At 43.5% G+C, this 12,823-nt stretch overlaps 1 protein-coding gene and 1 non-coding gene across 2 annotated transcripts in view; one reads left to right on the top strand and one right to left on the bottom strand.

Moving 5' to 3' along the window:
- LOC142796424 (sperm-specific sodium:proton exchanger-like) overlaps positions 1-12,823 on the bottom strand; it is a 111,412-nt gene that overhangs the window by 4,931 nt on the left and 93,658 nt on the right. The gene's annotated exons all lie outside the window — the stretch shown is intronic.
- TRNAL-GAG (transfer RNA leucine (anticodon GAG)) lies at positions 6,824-6,905 on the top strand. Its single transcript has one exon. It is a non-coding gene; the product is annotated as a tRNA-Leu (tRNA).

Genomic DNA, 12,823 nt, shown 5'->3' with positions numbered 1-12,823 from the left:
GAGTGGTATGCGAGCTCGGGACTTGCTCACACGTCATGGATGCCAGTTCCTCCCTCACGATGTTGCTGAGGCTGACTGCAGAAGCTCATAAGATGACGAGGTGGCCTGGAGTTGCAGCTCCTCGCGAGTCATAGACCGTATCAACGCACGGAGCTCATTGTCATGCGTTGGCCTGAGATCTCCTATGTCAGGTTGTAAACGTATAGGTTGAAGGTCGTCGAGTCGCTGACACGTACTGATGCAATCCGCGACCGTGGTGGGGTTCTTTGCTGCCAAAGCGTTAAATGCGACGGCGCCTATGCCCTTGAGCAGGTAACGAACGCGGTCATGTTCCGCCATCGAGCTGTCGACGTGACGGCATAGGGCGAGGACATCTTCAATGTACGAAGTATAGGACTCGCGGGAGTGCTGGACACGTTCAGCAAGTTTCAGTTTTGCGATGTCTGCACGCACAGAAGGGTTGGAAAATATCTGACGGAGCTGCTGCTTAAAGGTAGGCCAGTCTGGGAAATCCAGCTGATGGTTGAGAAACCATGTCTTAGCGACCGCCGTCAGATAGAACGGCACGCGGGACAGCTTCACAGAATCATGCCAATAGTTAAGCGCACTCACACGGTCGTACTCATCCAACCAGTCTTCCGATGTTCCCCCGATGTTCGCTGGCCTTCACCGCGAAGGCCAGCGAACATCGGGGGATTTTTTTGAGGGGCGGTGACAGTCCATGAAGGCGTGCCCAGGGGTGTAGGTGGGGTGGATGGAGCCGTGTTGTTGTTGTGCTTGTCTTGCGACATGACCGTGGGCTGACTGTGCCAACGGCGACCCGACCGGAGCTCCAGGGATGGTTGGTAGTCGAAGATAACGAAAAATCGCTGCAGGGAGAGGACCAGGGGACCGGAAAGCACTCTCCACCACTTGTAAGACAACGTTGTTGTTGTTGTTGTTGTTGTTCTCCTATTGTTAGTGGCGCATATCCACTGTGGGGGATTGGCGAAGAATCGAGTGGTTTCAAAATTTACTGTTGAGATTCGGATTGATGGAGGTTTAAGACAACGTTGTTGTTGTTGTTGTTGTTCTCCTATTGTTAGTGGCGCATACCCACTGTAGGGGATGGGCCAAGAATCGAGTGGTTTCAAAATTTACTGTTCAGATTTGAAATGATGGAGGTTTAACAGAAAGATTACCGATAGCCTAGGATAGTGTGGTGCTTAATGTAATGGGTACAAATGTTTACATAAACGAAATTATTCTTAGAATAGAGCAATTATCTGATTTTATACGTATATAATTATGTGGACCTGTTAGGATAATGAAACTGGTTAATTAGTCAACCATCAATATAGTTTCATCAATATAGTTCCGGACGGCCGCGCATACTGTCGCATTAGAGAAACCAGAAATGGAAGCTCCAAAAGACAAAATGACAGGCATAGATAAGTCCACACCAATACCACGTAAAGGTATTTCTAATACGGTTTTTCGTAATGTGTTAAACCGCCTTCAGGTAAAAAAAAATGGTCTATTGTTTCCAGTTCATCAGAGAATGCACACAGTGGCGAAGGTGCCTGAGCAGACCTGTGTTTATAGAAATTTAGATTTGGTACCCGGCAATGCAGCCTTGTGATAGCTACTTCTTGTTTTCGAGTGCGGCAAAAGTCTCTTCGCCAGGGATATAATAAATGGCGATATTCTGTAGAGTTTGTTAGTGCTGAACCTTTAAAGACTTGTATAAGCGTACGTCTGCGACAACGTTTTTGCTGCAAGACACTTCTTTTACTAGCCGAGCCTCTGCCCCACAACACAGGTCAGACTGATGAAAATGAGTATGTACATATGACAAGATGACGCGCATGAATAATGCTCACAATATTTAGTCATATTCAGTACATATTTCCTAGAGCATGCTAGAGGAATTGAGGCAGTACACTGATAAACGCTAAGATTTGGGTGCACGTTAAAGAACCCCAGGTGGTCAAAATTTCCGGAGCCCTCCACTACGGCGTCTCTCATAATCATATGGTGGTTTTGGGACGTTAAACCCCACAAATCAATCAATCAACACTGATAAACGCTATCAAAAAACAATCGTTTCTTATTTTTCTGGCTTTCAGGAGAGCACCCTGCTCTCTGAGACCCAAAGCCTGTCATATGAATACAGAAGTAAAAAAAAATGGCAGCATATCCACGGAGTGAATGATGGAGAGTGGGGCGAAGCATTCGTCCATCCATTCGTTCTTGCGTCCGTCCGTCCATGCGTCCGTTTGTGTGACCGTCCATGCGTTTATCCGCCCGTCTATGCATGCGTCTGTTTGGGCGTCCGTCCCTGCGTTCATCCATGCATCCGCCCCTGCGTCCGTTCATGCGTCCATCCATGCATATGTCTGTATGTCCGTTCGTCCATCTCTATTGAACACTCCAGGTACCACCATCTCGAATCTTTCCATTATATATTTCCCATATAGAAGCACCACCATCCAGCGGACATTCCAAGGACTAAACGAGAGGTGGCACACGCACACTTTCTTACGGCTTGCGCTTCGGGTCTACTTCCCACCTTTAGCCCTCTCGAGTTCATGGTACATACTAGTTTGCTGTATTCATGGCGCTGCGGCCCAACGCTCGCTAAAACTTTCTAAAACCAAGGAGTTTATGCCAGAGAGTATAACGTAGCAACCTTTTCTTCTCAGATAGTGCTCAAGTACATGCCAATGGCTGCTAATGAGGATCGCAGTGTGCGCGTTAACTAAAAACCGAATGCTCCTGTCTTTCATTCTCCATTAGCAGCCATTGGCATGTACATTGAGCACTATTTTTTGTTGTTTAACAACATACAAAAGAAATCTATCGCCGGCACCACCTTGGAGGTCAAAATGTTATACTTGTTACACACTACAACGGCTACGAGGGACGAACGAATGCTACTATAAAAAGCTTCGCCACTAAAAACTTTAAATTAAGCACTAGTAGCCAAGGCGATAGTCTCGTTTATGTTGTTCGCAAGGAACAATTGTGTACTGTATACTTTTTAACGGCTTGATGGCTCATCTGGGAGCCATCACCAGTGGCGTATCCAGGAAGGCAGGAGAAACTGTTTAACTCCCCTTACCACCGTCCCAGCACAGTACAGGTATTTTTTATCCTAAAGCCGGGGAACGTCCTTGTACTGTGACCGGTTCATGACCGTCTAGTTTATCGACGACTCAGCAGAAGGTGCTAGTGTGAGTGACAGACCGACAGACGGACTCACGGTTACCAATAAAACCCTCTGAAGCTTCGCCCCACACATCATCAATCACTTAGTAGATATGCTGTGACTTTTTTAGTTCTGCACTTGGATACCTGCAAGCACACATGCAAACACACAAGAATGTACATTAGGTATGACCGAAGTCGCCTTCCCCTCACACGCCACTCCCACGCGAAAAATATCTTTTTGCTACGCTACTGGTCTCCACACTCTAGTGACATTCATTGTAGCGCACCCCTGTTGGCAATGGAATGCAGATGATAGCCCCATTCGAATTCCAATTGCTCCGCATCAAGCTTGCTGTGTGTACCACATGTCTGTGGAAGTCTGTTGAAGATTGCCCTTGCGAGTGCTTCATGCCACTTGGGTTAAGTAGGAGTAAAGCCTGTGGAGATACATAATTTCAAAAGTATACTTCTCCAGTTTAAAAAATAATTCCATTTAGTAACTCCACTTATATTGTGGTAGTACATGCAGCTTCAGAATGAAATGCTGTGCATATTTTTTTCCGACCACCAAGGCAAGCTTCTTGATGCTGAATACAGAGCTTTTTCCAAAAATGTGAAATTCCCAATTTTTTTACTATCTGCTAAACTTCAGCGCATAAATTATTTTTAATTTGTAGCAAGTCAAAAAGGTCACCTGCACATAATTTATTTGTGCTCTTGGAATTCGCCACGTTATCAGCAAAAAATCTCAAACTTGGCAACATTATTCAATATTGCTCGTGAAAAAAGCTCTCGAAGACTTCATACTCATAAGTAAGTCAATATTTTTAGTTAGATCACTTCATTACCTTGCTGGAAATTTCATTTATTGAGTGCATTTCATAATGACTTTTGAAACAGATTGTTGTTTGACGAGTTTTCGCTCAGTTGGCGCCATACTACAGACTCTCATAACCAGGGAGCAAATTTTTTGGCAATGGAAATAAATGACCAGGACGAGTTTCAAATTTTTTCTGCCATATTCGGGATGGTCAAAAAATGTTGGGTGGTTTTGCATGGCATAAGCCTAACCGTTGTATTGTTTAGTACATTGAAATACTCTTTTGCTTAATTTGCCTCAACTAATATTATTAGCCAATATTTTGGTGTGTTTGTGAAGTTGTTTGTGGTTTCAGCCATTTTATTTTGTATGATATGTATTATTATTTATGTACGATCATTAATTTTTGTGCTTCAAGCCACTGCCTCTAACAAGGCCTATTAGGAGTCTTGAAATGAATAAATTATAAGTGCTCGCCCTGTTTTTTGCTCTGTACTCGCCTGATGTGTTTGTGCTGACAAAATGTTTTTCTCTTTTTGAGAAAGGAAGTCTGCACAATACTGTTGCACTAAGAAAACAACACAGGTGCTTCGGGTATCTGGAAGTTATGATATTCCTTCTTCGTATTTTACATTCCAGATACAAAACTGCCGATATAAAACAAATTTTTCGGCAATTTTTCTTCACACAATTTCAAGCTTGTGTGTGCTGTATTTCGTTTAATAATCATGGTGAAATAAAATTCGATTTCAGTGAATAGGAAACTTGTCCGTGTTGGTTTTTAACCATTTGAACTCACTTCGTAAAAATTTTAGCATGTGCAGGTGCAGTCAAAAGCTCCCAGGTGACGTTGCCCCAGGATTAGTTGGAATAGTGCCTTGGAAAGTTTGAGTGACCTTGTACTTGCAGAAGAAAGATCTGCTGATTGCGTATGCCTCATGTTTAATCTAATGAGAACAAGTTTCTTTTGGACATGTAGCAATAGTAGTATGAATAGTGTGTGAGAAATGGACCTACGGAGCAGGTGTTGTTCCGTAGCAGACGCTAATTTATTTCTTCATTGCGGAGATCTCCGTGATTGTGAATGGGCTGTACGTTCTATGTGTTCTGCGTGATCTCTGGTGTACTATTTTTTTTTACGGAAGTCGTTGGCAGCATGTCACCTACGCGTTTTTACGTTATCAATGTAAAATATTTTTGGAGTTTAACTTTCTAATATTTTTTTTCTCTCTCTCTGTCTCTATATCACACATATATTTTTACGAGAATAGGAAGCTGCAAATTGCTTTTCGCTTCGATCTATACTAGCATTTTAAAGCAACGTGTACAACGAGCATCTAAGCAGAAAACAAGCAGTACGCTTGTTATCCATGGCAGTGTATACATTTCCTGCAAAGTAGTGTCGAGCCTAAAGTGAAAAAGTCACTGATTCTTCGTGTCAGTAGCGTGTCCGAGTGGTCTAAGGCACTGGTTTTAGGCACCAGTCTCTTGGGGGGCGTGGGTTCGAATCCCATCGCTGCCAGTCTGAACTTTAATTCGCTTTCAAGCTCTTAAAAATTTATTGTGGCACTACACCATTCACAGCCGACTGGGGTAAGTGCTCTAAATGAGAGAAATTCGCCATGAAAATCAATGAAAACGAGGATTAATTTGATAAAAAATGGATTGACATCTGGTAAACTTACTACGAAAGCGGTTAGAAATTATTAGAGGCTAACCATATTTCTGGATATTGGAGTTCGCTGATTACGTTATTAGAAGGTGTCCGTTACCGCTCTGAAGACGCTTCATCGCCTCCCCAATAACTTGAATTCGCAATCGCTATGTAAAAGTTTTCCCTTTTTTATTTTTGATTGCAGTTGTCAACTTCGGCAATTAGTGCTTCACAGAAATAACTACTAGCTCAAGTCGTCAAATATTTTCGAGCAGTACAGGAACACTCACAGGCATGTAGCTGTTGTCCTGGTAGCGATAAACTTTGCACAAACGAAAAAACTCGTTCACGCATGACATTCATTGCATACACAGGCCAAGTATGGTTTGATGCGAATAGCTCTAGAGCTGTAGCGGCAGCTGTGAGCGGTAAGTAATTACCGCGTCGCAATACGAAGTGGGAATTGAAAACAAGCAAATGTGTTTTCATCGTTCTGGCCAGCAGCTAACGTGGAAATATGCATTGTTTATAACCTCTCCAATGTATCTTATCATTTACAAAGCACACGTACGGGACCAGGCTGTAGCAAGACGGGTGCTGAAGGGGGTGTGACTGCCCCCAAATTTAAATTTTTCGGGTGATACTAAAGTACTTAAACAACTTTACATTGACCACCAGTTGCAAAAGTTCACCGATCTATACACATAAATACCCTCCGAAAAAAAATCCTGGATACGGCCTTCGTTTGTAATAGCGGAAAAGATTTATTCTAGAGAAAAAAAGACACTCAGGCATTTACGGACGAACGAGAGGAAGGACAGTGACGTTGCCAGCTCGTACCTTTATGGATACTGAGAAAAAAAAAATCAAATATGATGTTTTTTTCATGAAGCACGTGTTATGGTTTTTACCGCCCAAGAGAACAACACGAATACTTGACTATTCACGGTGCAAAAGTTTGACTAAAGAATATGCCACGAACCGTCCTATAGGAAGTCGTATCGCTCAGATAAGTGATGTAAAAGAACATCTTCCCCGATGCTTTTTTTATATCTTTCTTTTTGGTTTTTTTTTGCCTTACTGATAAATACATTACGCCACCATTTCCGTTATGTCGCTTCAAGCACAATGAAAACGGAAGTGCATCGCTTCGTGTCGGTAGCGTGGCCGAGTGGTGTAAGGCGCTGGTTTGAGGCACCAGTTTCTTTGGGGACGTGGGTTCAAATCCCACCGCTGCCAGAGTGAATTTCTCTGTTGCAGCATTTTTCGTAGAACAATGCAAGTTACAGCGGCAGAAGTGGGCATGCATAAAAAAAGTGCAACTCATTAGCTTGTGCGATGAAACTAAGGTGTACTTGCAAGAATGAAAAAAAAAATAAAGTCTGGCTTGTGTTAAGGGTACCAGCAAACGGTCGTGAAATAAAAAAGGCCAACTGTATTTCGTGATCTTGGAGTTCGCTCATTACGTTATTGATTTTCATTGCTTACTGTTGCGGATATAGCTTGCTCGTGGTAAAAATATCCGTAACCACGGTGTAACTCTTTTCGTTGCACCTTTTTTTTTTGCTTCATGTAATCAATGTTGGCAATTAGTGCTTCACTGCTTCTTCAGGAGTTACTGCAGGCTGACGGACAGGCCTTCGAGTACTACAGGAGCACTCACAGGCATGCAGCCGCTGCCAGGGTTGTCAGCAGCTGTCCACAGATAGCTATCGCGAGCGTAACATTAGTTCTACACACATGCAGGCCAGCGCAGTATTACGCGAATATTTCCTCAGCTGTGGCTTCAGCTATCAATCAATATATAGGGTTTAAGGTCCCTAAACCACCATATGATTATTAGAGACGCCGCAGTGAAGGGCTCCGAAAATTTTGACCACCTGGGTTTTTTTAACGCGCTCGCCAGTCTGAGCACATGGGCCTAAGCATTTTTGCCTCAATAGAAAACGCGGCCGCCGTAGTCGAGATTCGATCCTACGACCTGCGCGTCAGCCGCCGAGTACCTTAGCCACTAGACCACCACGGCGGAGCGCGATACAAAAACAAAAAAATGGCAGCATATCCACGGAGTGAATGATGGAGAGTGGGGCGAAGCATCCGTCCGTCCATTCGTTCTTGCTTCCGTCCGTCCATGCGTGCGTCTGTGTGGCCACCCCTGCGTCCATCTGCCCGTCCGTGCGTGCGTCTGTTTGTGCGTCCGCACGTCCATCTGTGCATCCGTTCCTGCGTTCCTCAATTCATCCGCTCCTGCGTCCGTCCATGCGTTCATCTGTCTGTGCAGCCATCCGTGCATCCGTCCATGCATCTGTCTGTGTGTCCGTTCGTCCACCTATTCAACACTCCAAATACCACCATCTCGCATCTTTTCATCATATATTCCTCATATGAAAGCACCGCCATCCAGTGGACATTCCAAGGACTGAACGAGAGGAGGCACACGCACACTTTCTTACGGCTTGCGCTTTGTGTCTAATTCCCACTTTTAACCACTTCGAGTTCCTGGTATATACTAGTCACGGTATTCATGGCACTGCGGCCCAACGCTCGCTAAGCCTTTCTTAAATGAAGGAGGTTACGCCCAGCGAGTATAACGTAGCAACCCTTTCTTCTCAGATAGTGCTCAATGTATGCCAATGGCTGCTAAGGGGAATGAGAGACAGGAGAATTCGGCTTTTAGGTAACGCACAGGCTGCGAATTTTTTATTGTTCAACAACGCACAAAAGAAATCTCCCAGCGGCACCACTTTCGAGGTAAAAATGTAAGACTGGTTACACACTACAACTACGACTACGAGCGATGAACGGGTGCCGCTATAAAGAGCTTTGCCTCTAAAAAATAAAACAATAGGTCGTGGCTTACATTGTACATACCATGCATGTGTTTGTATTTGTTTGTGCAGGCTCCACCATAATCGCCAATAGGTTACAGGGACGGGAAGGGTAATTGTGATGTAAATGTGAAGAAGGAGAAGTGGATGAAAAAATAACTTGCCACCGGCAGACAGTGACTACATCACCGCTGTCTTTTTTGTTTGAATGATAAATGCAGTAAGAGCTCGCTAACCCGAACTCGGTTACTTCAAACTTAAAGGTGATTTGAGCAGACGCTCTTGTCCTGGCACAACTCAGTGTACTTTTATAGGGATGCTGGGAACTCTCTAATATTCAAAAGGGTCAGTATCAAGCGGGGTTACATCTTACCGGGAGCCCCTTTTTGCATCGCTCCCCGTCGAAGTCACTCCAGAGCGATCACACTATGTTGCAAAGCGAAACCAAACTTAACTGACTGTATATGGGCAAAACAACAAAGCCGTAGCCAACACAGCGAAGTAAATTTTCACTTTTCAGGTGAAAATGCTGACGTTCTTCTCTTACGTTTTTTTTCTGTCCCTTTCATTCCCATCCACCCATCCCCTGCATGGTGCTGTGGAGGTGCCCTCCCTAGAGAGAGACAGTTATGGCACCACGCTTATTTTTTCGTTTTTCTTTTAAGAACCTCTACAAAGCATTCTGACGCGACGCTGTAGCTCTTGGGCAAGCTGCAAACGATACTCATGGAGTAGTGACGAAAGAAACACAAGGGAATGCAAATGACTGATTACTTTTGAATGTAATTGCGTTATTTCTGCCATGTAAAAATAAACGTGTTTTGGAGGATAAATATTGTCATATATTGCGAAATTAAGGCTCGCTGCTGACATCAGTGCTTGCTGGCGCTATTCATGCAGGATATCAGTGACTGACATATAATTCTGTTTACGTTTAGAGTTTAATTACCTTAATTTACGAAATTAACGTAATACTTTAGCATTACTTGGAAGCCGATGACAACTCACTACTTCACATGCTGTCGTAACTTCCGCATTCACACTACAATTAAAAATACTTTTCAAGTTTTATCATTACTGTGTTCGAACTTACCTCAAGTTTTCTAATCATGATATTTTTGTTGGTTCCACGTGATGGTAGTGGCACTTTACCAAAGTTCGTGAAGTTTTCTTTTTGGAAATAAAAATTTGCAGAATTTCAGGCCTATTTTGAAGATGGTTCCTTCATCACAGTTTTCTACACGTATTCGTGTTCGATTAGGCATGAGACCTATTGAATACATGTGCAATTCAATTTTAGACTTCGCTGTTCGCACCCACCTAAAAAGGTCCATCACTCCCCATTTTCGTTTTTCTTTCTCTTTTTCTTCTTGTTAGTGTTTCGTGCTACGAGGTACGACGCAACGCCAACTGGATTCTCCTTTTAAGCGAAGTGCCTTTTGATTTTTCTTGTATAGGTCTACGGAAATGAATGAACGAAAAACTTTATTTTGCCAAACAAATTACCCGGTGATAGTGGCGCCCGCCGTCCAGGGGGCTCCACCTTCACTGCGTTGTCATTGTCATCTGGCAAACTCTGTGGATCAGCTTGAACTGTTGTTTAGTCTTCCAGAAATAGGAATTGGTGAAGTGTTTTTGGCTGAATTTATGAAATTGCAAGACAGCTTTTGCAACGAGTATCTAATAAGAAAATGCAGCGTTTGTTTTTGTTGTCTAGCTGTCGAGGCACTGCAAAGGCAGCAGTGCATTTCAGTGTGCCGGTAGCGTGACTGAGTGGTCTACGACGCTGGTTCTAGGCATCAGTCTCTTCAGAGGCGTGGCTTCCACCGCTGCCAGAATTTCTCTATTTTAAACGAGTGTTTTGTTATTCCTTGTTGTGTCGTTGAAGTCACAGCTGACAGGAGCCAGCGTTTCACACGAGAGCAGTTTACTATGAATCTCAATAAAAAGAAGATGTATTTCTTAAAAATAAACATGACCTTTGGTGAGCTCCCCATCGAAATGATTATGAAACAATAGAGTATAACGGCTATTTTATATAAGTTTAATTACTACATTATTCATTGCTGACCGTGGCCGCATTGAACAGGAATATTCGCCGCGTCAATAATTTTTTAGGATCACAATGTAACGGTCCTTCTTTTATGTTGTTCTTTTGCTTGAAGATATCACTCTTATAAATTAGTGCGTCACTGCTTCTTCGGTAGTAAAAAAGGCTGAAGGACATACTTCCAGCACCTACAGGAACACTCACAGGCGTGTAGCCACTGCCTGGGTTGAGAGCAATTGTTCATGGACAAAGAAACTGTCACCCTCGCATGACATTCGTGCATACGTAGGCCAGTGTGGCTGGCGCGAATATCTCCACAGCTGTGGCTGCAGCTGCGAGTGTAAACAGTCATAGTGCCACGGTGTGAAGAATGAACGCACACTGCGTGAGTGTCCGTTCATCGCGTTGTCTCAGAACCAACGTAGGAATCTGGAGTGTCTGTAACCTCACCACTTTAACTTATCAACCATAAAGTGGACGTTTGGGCTGGATTATGTGTAATATTATTGTTGTAAAAAGGCCCTCAAACAAGTACAGATTACTCAGAGAAAGGACAATCATGATACTTTCTCGCTCCCAGCTTTAGGTTTACTGAAAAAGAAAGAAACGTGCGAATACCAACTTCGTTCCACAAAGAAAGTGGTATGGTTCTTCTCTCCCAAGACAAAAGCGCGAATGACTTACTACAACGCAAAAGACTTGCAAGTGCACGTTCGGGTAACAGAGACTTATGAACAGTCTCATATATATGTCATGTCGGCCTTATACAGAGAAGTATTTTGTGCACAATATTGTCCCTCAACTATATGCGAATGCTACGTGTCTCGTGCCTGTCTGTCATGCTCACACGTGCTTCACGTTTTCATCATCGTCCAAAAACGTCTCTTGGCTCCTTCCGATAACTCGATTCCGACAACGATTCCGAAAACGTAGAGGACTGCGGTTTGCTCTCGCTCGAGTCTCATCAACCTACATGGATGAGTATGCATGCTAGAGGCTATATATGCCGTCACTATCCTGTAAAATGAATGTGAGTGTGTATGTGACAAGGTCCGCGCTAATCTATATCACTATTCGCGTCACCTTGATACCTTGTGTCGAACATACGAGCAAGAAAGGCGACGCACTCAAATTGCATGATTTTATTTGTTATCTGTCGGGCATGAAAATTGGTTGCTGCGGCATTAATTAGTAAACATTTTACTGTCTTCTGTGCTTTGTTAGCAGTGATTGGGTTGATTGCCGATCAATAATAACCGAGGAGGAGGGGCTTGTACACAGCTTGTACAAAGAAGGTGACTCGAAATTTCTGCAAGCAAGAAAAAGAAAACACTGCTGTCCTGGAAATTTTTTTGACATACTTCTCAAAGATCTAACAATCAACGCAGATAGCCCCCGTGACAAGTATGCCTTGATAATTAGCTCCAGCGTGACAACTGGGACCTGAGTTACTTTGATCACAAAATTATACGCAGCAATTACTTAACTATACGCGTAACTATATCTTGCGCAGATTCTAACAGCTGAGGCAAGCAAGCTTCACCTCAGCGTTTGAGGCACGAAGGCAAGCACGCGCTGTTCTTCAGTTTAAGCTGTTACTGTATTGGACTTGAGAAGCACAGTGAAAAGACAGTTAGAAATCGACACACTGAGGTTTGTCCATAATTATGATGAGCCACTTCCAACGGCAGCATATTTACGCAATTCACGGAAGAAGTGTACAGGGGGCCTATCTCAGTACACAACAAGACGCATTCAGAGCCACTGGCAGAAGCCATTGGCTGGTGCTCGAAAGCACTCGAGAAGTGTAATGCATTGGGCGCAACAAAGACCCTTGGATATGAGCATGTGTTTTTTTTTTAATCTCTCACAGGTAAACGGTACGAGATACCTAGCTGTCGAGAGCGAGTTGTCTGCAGCAGCATGCTTGATAAGGGGCACGCTTCGTGCGGGATGGCATGGCCTTGACTCGTTCATGAAAGCGTATACACTTGGACTAGTTGCCGCCTGATAGCGCGCACTATACAACGTATATTAGCAGGGATGACATTGGTAGAACAAAGGCCACTACTGTCGTATGAAGCAGTGTGTTATAAAGACAATTGCTTCTACGAAAAAAAAAAGGCACCCAGCAAACAGATGAAGTTATCGTGATTTTGGGTAACCGCCATTCCGTTTCGAATGTCATTTTGAAGAGCATGCCAATAAATATTATCATCAAGACCACTACACAGATTTTATGTTAAATGTTAAATAACGTCGAGAGTCGACGCAATCGT

Source organism: Rhipicephalus microplus, chromosome 2, assembly GCF_043290135.1.
Source record: "Rhipicephalus microplus isolate Deutch F79 chromosome 2, USDA_Rmic, whole genome shotgun sequence".
Classification (NCBI taxonomy): domain Eukaryota; kingdom Metazoa; phylum Arthropoda; class Arachnida; order Ixodida; family Ixodidae; genus Rhipicephalus; species Rhipicephalus microplus.
Note: the sequence above shows the minus strand (reverse complement) of the source record. Positions and strands in the feature narration are given on the sequence as shown.